Source organism: Megascapheus bottae, chromosome 2, assembly GCF_031878675.1.
Source record: "Megascapheus bottae isolate mThoBot1 chromosome 2, mThoBot2.hap1, whole genome shotgun sequence".
Taxonomy (NCBI): domain Eukaryota; kingdom Metazoa; phylum Chordata; class Mammalia; order Rodentia; family Geomyidae; genus Megascapheus; species Megascapheus bottae.
The window spans coordinates 72,146,151-72,156,771 of record NC_143510.1 but is presented as its reverse complement, the minus strand read 5'-3'; the positions used below and the strand labels follow the sequence as shown (position 1 = coordinate 72,156,771).

Genomic DNA, 10,621 nt, shown 5'->3' with positions numbered 1-10,621 from the left:
ACAGTGTTATCAATGTGTGTGAAGTAATGCATCTTCTATCTGGTGAATATAATGTAACCCTTCTATTAATTACAATAAAAAATGGGGAAACAAAGTTATGGACTTGTCTTCCAGGCAGCAATGCATTGAAGATCTAAAAGTGAGGGTTGGGGAGAGTACTATTAGCAATAGAAAGTAGGTATAATCAAAGGAATTGGTTTTGGAGTTGAATGATGGTAGAATGAAATGGAAAAAAAATAGATCTTTGACACTGAATTTGCTACCGGAGAAATGATAAAGGTAATAGCAATCAGTAAAGAGCTCAGATTATCCAAGACACAGGAGAGAGGGAGACAAAGGGTTCCCTCCCTGGGAACAACAAACAAGGTGTTTCCTAGAAGAGTGCTAGAGTTTGGGTCTGGCACAGCTTGCAGAGTGGCTTCAAGGGATGGTTGGTTCCAGTATGGTGTTGCTGGAGACACTGGATCATTAAGAGGTAAATCTTAGCAGAAGCTCTTTAGGTCAGGGTGGTTATGCATTTGCAGGGAATAGGAAGAACCCAAGCTTCTTCCTCTTCTTAGATTTTTTTTTTAAAGCAGATTCCTCCCCACACCCTTGATATACTAGGGTCCTGTTCTCATAATCATCTCCAGTTCTTGCCCTGTTATGAAATCCCAAGTTTCCATCCTCCGTTTTTATTCAATCATAATTGACCCGTGTTTCCACACAGAAGATGGTACTTTCTTTTCTCCAACTCGGTAGATACATATTCTGTTTCTAAATATAAAATGAACAAAGTCTGGTACATTACTGATTTGATATATGTTTGCAGGAACCAATTCTGCTTAAAGCATCAAGTGTCAACTGACCTAATGTGAAGTATTTTCAATTGCTCAGAAGTATTCTCAAGTACTTCAGGGTTTGGTTTTGTTTAAACAAAGCTTTCTCTCCCTGACCTTCTTCCTCCCTTCCTGGATTGGTTTAATTCTGAGTTTATGCTGTACAATAAGATCAGATGGTAAGACATCTGGAGTTCTACATTCCTTTGTCCTTTAACTGGTATCGATTGTAAAGTACAACCCTATCTCATATACTAACCACAGTGGAATCTGTTGAGGTTTCTGTATTCCCACTTGGTTTCTTGACATGCTTCTCTCATCCTGACCAAAGACCCCCATCAACATCTGCAGGCTTTCAATTTCTCAGCCAAGTGCCTTCTTGTCATATGCAAAAGGAAATCCTGTTTTTCTGGCTTGTTGTTCTAGGACTCCAGCCTACTTTGACTGTAGGGGTCTTGACTACAAGAAAACTGCCTGTGTTTCCCCTCTTCCTAGGAGCAGCAAAGAGACATTGGACTAGCATGAAATCCTGAAAAGATATATTGAACCACATTTTTCAGAAAGGATAAAGAAAAAAAACAATCTTTGATTTTTGATTCTTGAGTTTTGTGATTCGCTCAAATTCCTTTGCACATATCATTAAGTTCACAGCAGAAAACATAAGGAACAGAGCTTCTGCTTATATCCCACAAGCTGTTTCCCTCTAATGCACTTGCAACCTCCACCTAAAGCATGCAGAATAAGTCTCCTTTTATTCTAATAAATTAATCATTTAATTTTTTCTATTCCAATTCTTTGTTTGTCATTTAGAAAGCTTTTATTAAATTTAAAAACAAAGTTTTAGCAAAAATAAAGCTTTAGCATCTCTACTTTTAAGGCTTTATTTCATACAGGGCTGAGATTGGAAAGAACAACATCCTAAAAAAAACAAAGCCATGTGGTGATTTTATACTGTGAAATAATGACTGTATCCGGTTGGAAGAAATGCTTATAGTACTGAAAATGTTAAAACATTTAAATGTATCAATGAGCAAAATAAAAAATTAAAATAAGAAAACAACACTCGGTGATAAAACTAATGAATGGATACAGTGGAAAGTTGTAAGTAGGACTCTGACCCCAACTTTCACCATGAGGTCAACTGCCAATCCTCATGATTTTTAATTTTACTGTTTATAGCACAATAAGAAGTGATAGATTGTGCTAGATATCATATGTCTGCATATAAATGTCTATATGCATAAAAAATTTCAAGAGCTCAGAGGATGAGAAAAATATCAGTGGTAGCTTAAAGTAAGATATCTAAATAATTCCACCACGATACCAAGTCTACCTGACTTGAGAGTAGAACTATGAAATTTTCATAAATATACACTCATTTGGGGGTTTTACAAGTGGATATTTCTGTCCTGAATCTTAGTGCCAAATAAAGAGAGAAAAATAGTCTTCTGAAGCAAGAGCCCATGTCTTTTGTTACTGGTGGTGAATTGTATTGTGATGGTACGTGATCTTGAAGAGCTCAGGGCAATACCACACTTTAACAAGTTCCTGGGTTGGAATGAATCTCCCAAAGGTATCTGGGAGAAACACTCGCAACCATTCTCTGAACGAACTTGCTTTCAATCTATTTCACAAACATTTCTCACAATAACATTTTATGATATGAGTTCATAATTTAAAATAGCATAACAGATTCACAGAAATAAGAATCTATAGGTTTGAATCCCTAGAAATAAAAAGCAGGATATCAAAGTTGGGTACATATAATTCATATTTTTAACAATCATTCTTTATTCACAAAACAATGTCCAACAGAAGAAACAATCAGCACAAGGGAATATTGATAGCCTTGACATTGGAAATTACTATTGGAATTCTTGGTCCCTAAGAGACTGTCAGACAGAAATTTGCCTGCAGAAAGTTTAGTGGAGTTTTTCTTAGGGAAAACTTCTCTTAGGCAAAAAAGAAAAGCTAGATTGAGCAGAAAGCAATCACAATATAAGCCTCAGCTGATTATATCATAAACTTTGTAGCTAATCATTCCTAAAATTACTTCTTAAAATCAGACATATTTTTAGTGTGTCTGTCTATTATACAAACAGCTATTACTCCAGAGACTAAGTATGATGACTGTAAAAGGGAAATGAGATCCTAAACAGAAAAGTTCTTTAAGAACTCTAGATATACCAATCTGGATGGCTGGTTAGGATCCATAAGCCATCATTGGAGGCAGATAATCTTAGTTCACTTTTGACCCTGACACATTTCTAATAGACCAAAAGCAAAGTTCTAAATTTCTCTATATTCGAATTTCTCACTGGCATGAATTGTAGCCCTTCTAATGCACTTTTTCTTACAGGGAGAAGACCATAATCTTAGTCTCTGGTTTAGCATATATCCTTAACTTTTCTTATATTGGTTTTAATAAGTACCTAACTTACTGTTTCGAAGATATGTTAGACCACGGCACACAGAGTCTAATTCTCCATCCCAAATCAGGATTTTCTTTTTCATAAATTTGCCTTGACTAAAATTTTATTCTGTAATAGCAGGAGATAGTTGACTTCTTTGACTACTGGTATACATCATGGCAGAATAAAATTTCTCATGTAACATTTTTCTTTTGCCCGTCCTGGGACTTGAACTCAGGGCTTGAGCCTTCTAAACACCAATGCTCTACCACTTTAGCCGCAGCACCACTTCCTATTTTTTCTATGTATGTGGTACTGAGGAATCTACCCCAGGGCTTCATGCATGCTAGGAAAGCACTCTACCACTAGGCCAGGCTCCTGACCCTCATCTTAACATTTTTATGGCAATATATAGTATCTTGAATGGTGATATTGGGACTTCATATTTTGATAAATTTAAACTTTTTAATCCTATCCCCAACATTATGCTACATGCAAATGACACTTAATATCATGTTTTTCTTATCTGCTGCCTGAAAAGACTAAAATTTTTTCCTGGTTTTGCTTTTGTTTTTGCCATACCTGGGCTTGAGCTAAGGGCCTGAGCACTGTCCTTGGACTTTCTCAAGGCTAGAGTTCTACCACTTGAGCCTCAGCACCATTTCTGCCTTTTTTTTTCTATGTACGTTGTACCAAGGAATCGAACTGGGGTCTTCGTGCATGCTAGGCGAGTACTCTTACCACTAGGCCAAACTCCTGGCCCTTTTTCCTGTATTTTTATGTGTTGCAATTTTACCCTGAGAAAACACTAAGGTATACTTATTCAATTAAGTAAATCCTCTTTTCTTTGCTCTCCATAAAGAATAAAATGTTTAAGTTTTCTAGTTAATGTTTTCAGTCCATTGGGTAGCAATTGTCATAGGTCTCACTTGACATCGATCCACAGCTGGATTCTTTTGCAGCAATAAATAAGTACTTTGTTTTATTCTTGCTGTTTGCCCAGATTTATCCTTCTTTCTTAATGAAAGTCTGGGGCTACTTGGTTCCTACAATAAACTGTCAAGATGAAAAATTCACACTGTAATGTCAATTTGCCATGTTTGTGGTTCAAAGGATGTTTATGGCTCATGTGATTTATTTTCCAATCACCTAGGATTTAACAAAGAAACACTACCATAATTAATCTCAAAAACAGTGAAAGGCAATTTATTTTAGAAATTTTGGTTGAACCACATAAAACATGACATTTCTGAAGATACAATTAGAAATAGTAGGAAAACAGCCATTGAAGTTCTCATGGAATATTTTTAAAGTCACCACATTGGAATACAAACAAACAAAAAAAGAAACCAGATATACTAATCTCAACATGAGGATAATTCCACAACTGGTAGATAGGTAGAAGTGATTGTGTTACCTTTGCCAGGGACTTTATTATGGCATTTAGCATCTATTCCCTAAATAATATTATTTTAAGTCTCTTTAATATAAGTACACCCACAATCAAGTTCACCAAAATAAATTTGCTAAAATGTTGGAATAATTCCTGTATTTCAAATGTCCTATCTTTTGATTTGTGAACATAACTTTTGCTGTAGTTATCATCAATCTTGGAAAAGCTACTTTGAAATCATTCCTCTAAGACTTACTGTTCTTTTTATAATCAGATCCAAACCTCTCAAATGTGCCTTCTGCTGAGCAAGTGCTTGGCTTCTTAGTGATATAATTTTATTTTCTTAATGATAAAATCTATCATTGCAAATTGAACCTGACATAAAGTCTCCTTAAGGACTTTCCCCCTGTTTGCTTGCAAAAGCACTGTCACTTTAGTCTTGTTATAATTCAACTATACAATAATCAAAATTTCTTTTAAAGTACAGAATGATATATTAACCAAATCTACATACATATACATATTTATATTGGTTTTGATTGTCTTACAAGTTTGTAGTAATTAAGTGACAATATATTTGAATTAATATTGACATACATTTAAAATCCAATGCCAAGACAAAAAGTGAGTGTATTTTCATAATTACATGGTAGTAGGTATAGATATAGTTGCATTTAATACAATATTAAAACTTTATATACAGACATATACACAGAGAGAAAAATTTAACACCACATATAGCCAGCACAAATACTACTCTGTTTGATTTCCCAGTAGAATTACTGGAAAGTTTCATTGCTCATATTGCTAAGTGCTATTTTGTTTTGTTTGGGAAAAGAATTAGATGTATAAAATCAAATATTAATGTTGACTATGTCTTGGATATGAAATTATAGATGATTAATTCCTCTTCTTCAGCATGCTTTCCAAAATCCATGCTTATGATTAAGCTATTAATTTCAGTAATACAACATAAACTTGTTCCAGTAAATTAATATAAGAACTCTCATTTATAACAATATCTCATTGCTCATAGACATTTTCTTTAAGAACTATTATTTTAGGAGTTTGGCCTGGTGGTAGCGTGCTTGCCTAGCATGCATGGAGACCCGGGTTCAATTCCTCGGTACCACAGACATAGAAAAAAGCCGGAAATGGTGCTGAGGTTCAAGTGGTAGAGCTCTAGCCTTGAGAAAGTCCAAGGACAGTGCTCAGGCCCTGAGCTCAAGCCCAGGACTGGCAAAACAAAACAAAACAAAACAAACAAAAACATCCCTATTATTTTGTAAATATGGTTTGCTTTTATGCTTAAGAAACTTAGTTAATAAATAGATGTTTTACTTGTGTGATCTTAGGAAAATGACTAAATTTAATGTAATATATCACAGCTAACTCAATGCTTGCACCCTCAGAGATTTTCTAAGCAACTACGTGGAGACTGGCAACTAAGAGATTTTTTTAATGATTGCTGTACAACTTATTATCTTAGAGTCACAAATAGTGAAAAAAGAAAACATCATGTGTCCTTGTACACATCAGTGAAAGTACATTCGATATTTAGGTTTAGCAGAAACAAGTTTAATTTAAAAAGTTTAAAAATGTATAAACTCCAATTTTAAATTTTTTCCCTTGTTTTAATAACATACTTCAGCAATTGTCTTTTCTTATAAGCTACATGGAGATTTAAATTTCAAAAATTTTATTTTTAGGATTTATATGATTAAATGTACATTCTGGATTTCTGAATTATCCTCTAGTTTTTCTCATTAGTGTCTTTGTCATTGCTATTTTTCCTATTCCTCTCAGCACTGTTTATGTATGACTGGTATCTAACAGAATGTCAGAGCAACTTTTCAGGATGTAATACAATCTTAGGACTTTTAAATATTGTTTATCTATTTCAAGCTTTTGGATACTTCACAGTACACACTGAAAAATACACCATACTCTACTACCAAAGCTCAGGGAATCCAAGTCATTTGGCTAAGAGCAACCCACTTTGTATATAACTGCAATTCTAATCATCACATAAAACAATATGATTTATTAACCCTTCTGGCGTTTTTCCCCTTGACAGCTTCTCAGCTGCTGGTACATCCTTCTTAGATGGTAAGTATTATTTTGAAATTGTGCCTCAAGCTTTACATGTTGAGGCATTTTTTTTTTATTTTAGATATATTGCATCTGATACTTCCGTAAAATGTCACGGTTTAGAGTTAGTATTCTAAAATCAGAAAAACTATAGATGAAATATAATATATACTATATTATTAACTATATATGTATTGCTAGATATTATGTATATATATTTTACCATGATTTATGTATCCACATATATTGCTTCATATATATGTGCATATATGTATATGTATGTAGTTTAGTATTTCAAGGTAGCTGAGGATTAAGAAAATTTATTTTGCAAATGTAAATAGGAGGTCTTTTGATATATTTAACTCAAGGGTAAAAATGCCATTCCCATAATTCCAATACCAAACTACATAGGCAATATAATTTCAAAGAAAAGAGAAATATTCTTTAGGTGCCTATTGCCTCATTAGAGTAATCAGACAATTTGATTCTGATTTTTCTTGCTATATCATCTAGAAATTTATAACTGTTCCAACAATATGTTCATGTTTTTAATTAATTTTACATTACCAGTAACTAGTACTAATTCAAAATGTAATTTATTATTCTAAATATATATCATATTTTCTTAATTGCTGTCATATTTTTGTTTACATATTAAACAAGAAAAAGCATGAGAGGACACTATACATTCATTAGCAATACTCAGATACATCATCTAACATAGGTGAACTATAAACAAAACTGGATTGTTAAAAACCTACAAATGATCAATGTTGTAGTTCCCTTGGTTTGTTGAAATAAGTCAAGCATTTTTGTTGGATATATACAGAAATATTTCTTCATGCTTATGAGTACAGATGGAATTGAGTCACATGATCTACATTTGGCAATACCAGGTTGTCAATGAGAGATTTACACAGTAAATTCATTCACATGGAAAATCTTATTTCAAGATTTATATTTGTGGATTTGAATTTCATACAAATGAGGCAAAGTTATCTCAAAAAATCATTAGAGACATAGACAGCTACATGAGAGAACAACAAAATTAGAATTTTGTACTAGAGCTGGGCACTGTGGCTCAAGCCCGTAATCCTACTTGCTCAGGAAGCTGAGATCTGAGGATCAAGGTTCAAAGCCAGCCCAGGCACAAAAGGTCCTGAGTCTCTTATCTCCAATTAACCCCGAGAAAATGGGAAGTGGGGATTGGCTCAAGGGTAAGGCAGCAGCCTTGAGCTGAAGGGTCCAGGGAGAGTGCCCAGGCAGAGTTTAAGCCCCATGACCACAAAAAAAAAAAGGAATTTTGTCCTAGAGGTGAGTGGCAGTACTGTCAGGATTATTGCACTGTTCTTCCATCATTAAGTCCAGATTCACAAGAATGGTAGACTGTTGACGTATTCATTTTTCATTAAACTATTTTGTACTGTATGAGTTTGAAGTCACAATGAACGTATTTCATATTTTTAATTGCATAAAATATGAAAAAGTCTGTTAAAGATACCTCTATTTGAGCTTAGATTTTCTTGGCATGTTAGTTTAAAAGTTAGTGTTGTCTATGATGGGATTGAAGGCTTTGTTGGTGAATAATGTGTTGCTCAGGGGACTGATCCATGGGTACAAATTTGTATTATATAGGAAGAAAACAAATAGAAGACTGTGATATAGCTAAGAGTTTGTTGGTCTTTGAAAAACTCTATATGTTAATTAGCCATCCTTATTAATTCATCAGTGTTTATATATTATATATACAAACAGATATATACATGTATATATACACATAGATATATGTGTGTATATGTATATAATATATATGCTTTGAAATGTCATATTTTATAGAATTAATGTACATATTTTAATCTCTCATTTTGAAGTATTTAAATTAAATAAAATAAGAAATGTTAAATTTATAATGCATGGAAATTGTATAGAATAAGTATGTCCAAGCAACGGAAAAACTTCATTTATTTTCTCTAATCGTTACATAAATAAGAATAGACATACACATATATAATTTGCAAACATACAATTTCAGAACTCTTTTTAGAGATTAACATTTTAATTATAGGTTTACATAATCACCCGTGAACTTTATTGCAGATGTTACAGTTTAATTTTATTATTACCTTCAATAAAAAAGATTATAATAGAAATCTTGATATTGTAATTGCAAAAAATTTAAGAGAAAAAGGAGTAATCTGTCATGATGTGGATGGTCTTCTTTTTGTCTTCATATATAGTCTTCTGATATCTCAGAGCATGGACTAATTTGGAAAGAATGCTTTCACAGATGCAGCCACATTAAAATGAGGGCATCAGAATGGCGCTACTCCAATATGACAGGTGTCTGTATCAGAAGGGGAAATTTAGACACACAGGTTTACCTGGAGGGAAGAAACTATGATTACACAAACAGAAAATGATTAACTTCCCACCAAGGAAAACCCAAGGATACTAGCTCTAGAAGGCAAGGACTAGAAAAATCCTTCCTCTGATGTTTTAGAGACACCTTGATTTCAGACTTCTGGCATTGAAAATTATGAGAAAATTAATTTCTGGGGTCATTATCCAATCATGTAATTGTATTTGTTTCAATATGTCTAGAAAACAAATTATTCTAAATACTGTTTTCTCTCTGAACTAATGAGTTTGAAGATTTGAGTTAATATTCTGAAACTTAAAAAAAAACAAACAAGTAGCCGGGGACGGAGACGTGGCACGGTGCGGCGGACCAAGTAGCATGCTTGGCCTGGCTTGGCCTGGGGCTTGGTCTGGTGAGCTATACTTTGATCCTGGGAGTAAATGGTCTCTCCTCTTCCAGTTATGATGTCATCGAATTAACTCCATCAAATTTCAACAGGGAAGTTATTCAGAGTAATGGTTTGTGGCTTGTAGAATTCTATGCTCCCTGGTGTGGTCACTGCCAAAGATTAACTCCAGAATGGAAGAAAACAGCAACTGAATTAAAAGAAGTTGTAAAAAAAAAAAAAGTGGGTGCAGTTGATGCAGATAAATACCAGTCCCTGGGCGGTCATTATGGTGTTCAGGGATTTCCTACAATCAAGATATTTCAGAAAGGCGAGTCCCCTGTGGGTTACAACAAGATCAGACATAGTGTCCCGGGCACTGAATCTGTTGTCGCATAACGCACCCCATCCTGAGAGGCTGGAAATTAATCAAGGAGGATGTGGCCAAGAAGACATGGAGGGTCACCAGCTGTGCGTGGTGGCCGTCTTTCCTTACATCCTCCATACTGGGGCTTCAGGCAGAAATTCTTACTTGGAAGTTCTTCTGAAATTGACAGACAAATACAAGAAGAAGATCTGGGGATGGGGATGGACAGAAGCTGGAGCCCAGTATGAGCTTGAGAACACACTGGGGATCGGAGGATTCAGATACCCCACCACAGCAGCCATAAATGAATGCAAGATGAAGTTTGCCCTTCTTAAAGGTTCTTTCAGTGAGCAAGGCATTAATGAGTTTCTCAGGGAGCTGTCTTTCAGGGGTGGCTCCCCAGCGCCTGTGGGAGGCAGGGCCTTTCCTGCTATCTCTGTCAGAGAGAGCTAGGAGAGCAGGGACAGTGAGCTTTCTGTGGAGGATGACATTGACCCCAGCGATGTGGAGCTTGATGACTTGGAGAAATACGAGTTGTGAGAACCCCGGCTTCAAGCTTCTTTTCTTGGGAGCCAGCAGAGTTTCCCAGCAGTGAAGAACATTCTTTATAATCAGATGAATCTACCAGTGGCCTTTCTACCAAGAAGTAGCTCTTGACAGGTCATTTTGAAAACACTGCAATAGTGAGCTTTTGCATCTCAAGAAAACACTGAAAAATTCTGTGAATTGTTGGAACCAGTGATTGGATATTATGCATAATATTTCGAAGAAAACTTAGTCTGTGGAAATGTTTCCCT

The 10,621-nt window shown here is 34.9% G+C and overlaps 1 pseudogene; it reads left to right on the top strand.

Annotated features, from left to right (window-relative positions):
* The first annotated feature begins 270 nt into the window (after window positions 1-270).
* Window positions 271-10,364, top strand: LOC150067315 (protein disulfide-isomerase A6 pseudogene; annotated as a pseudogene).
* Window positions 10,365-10,621: the final 257 nt, after the last annotated feature.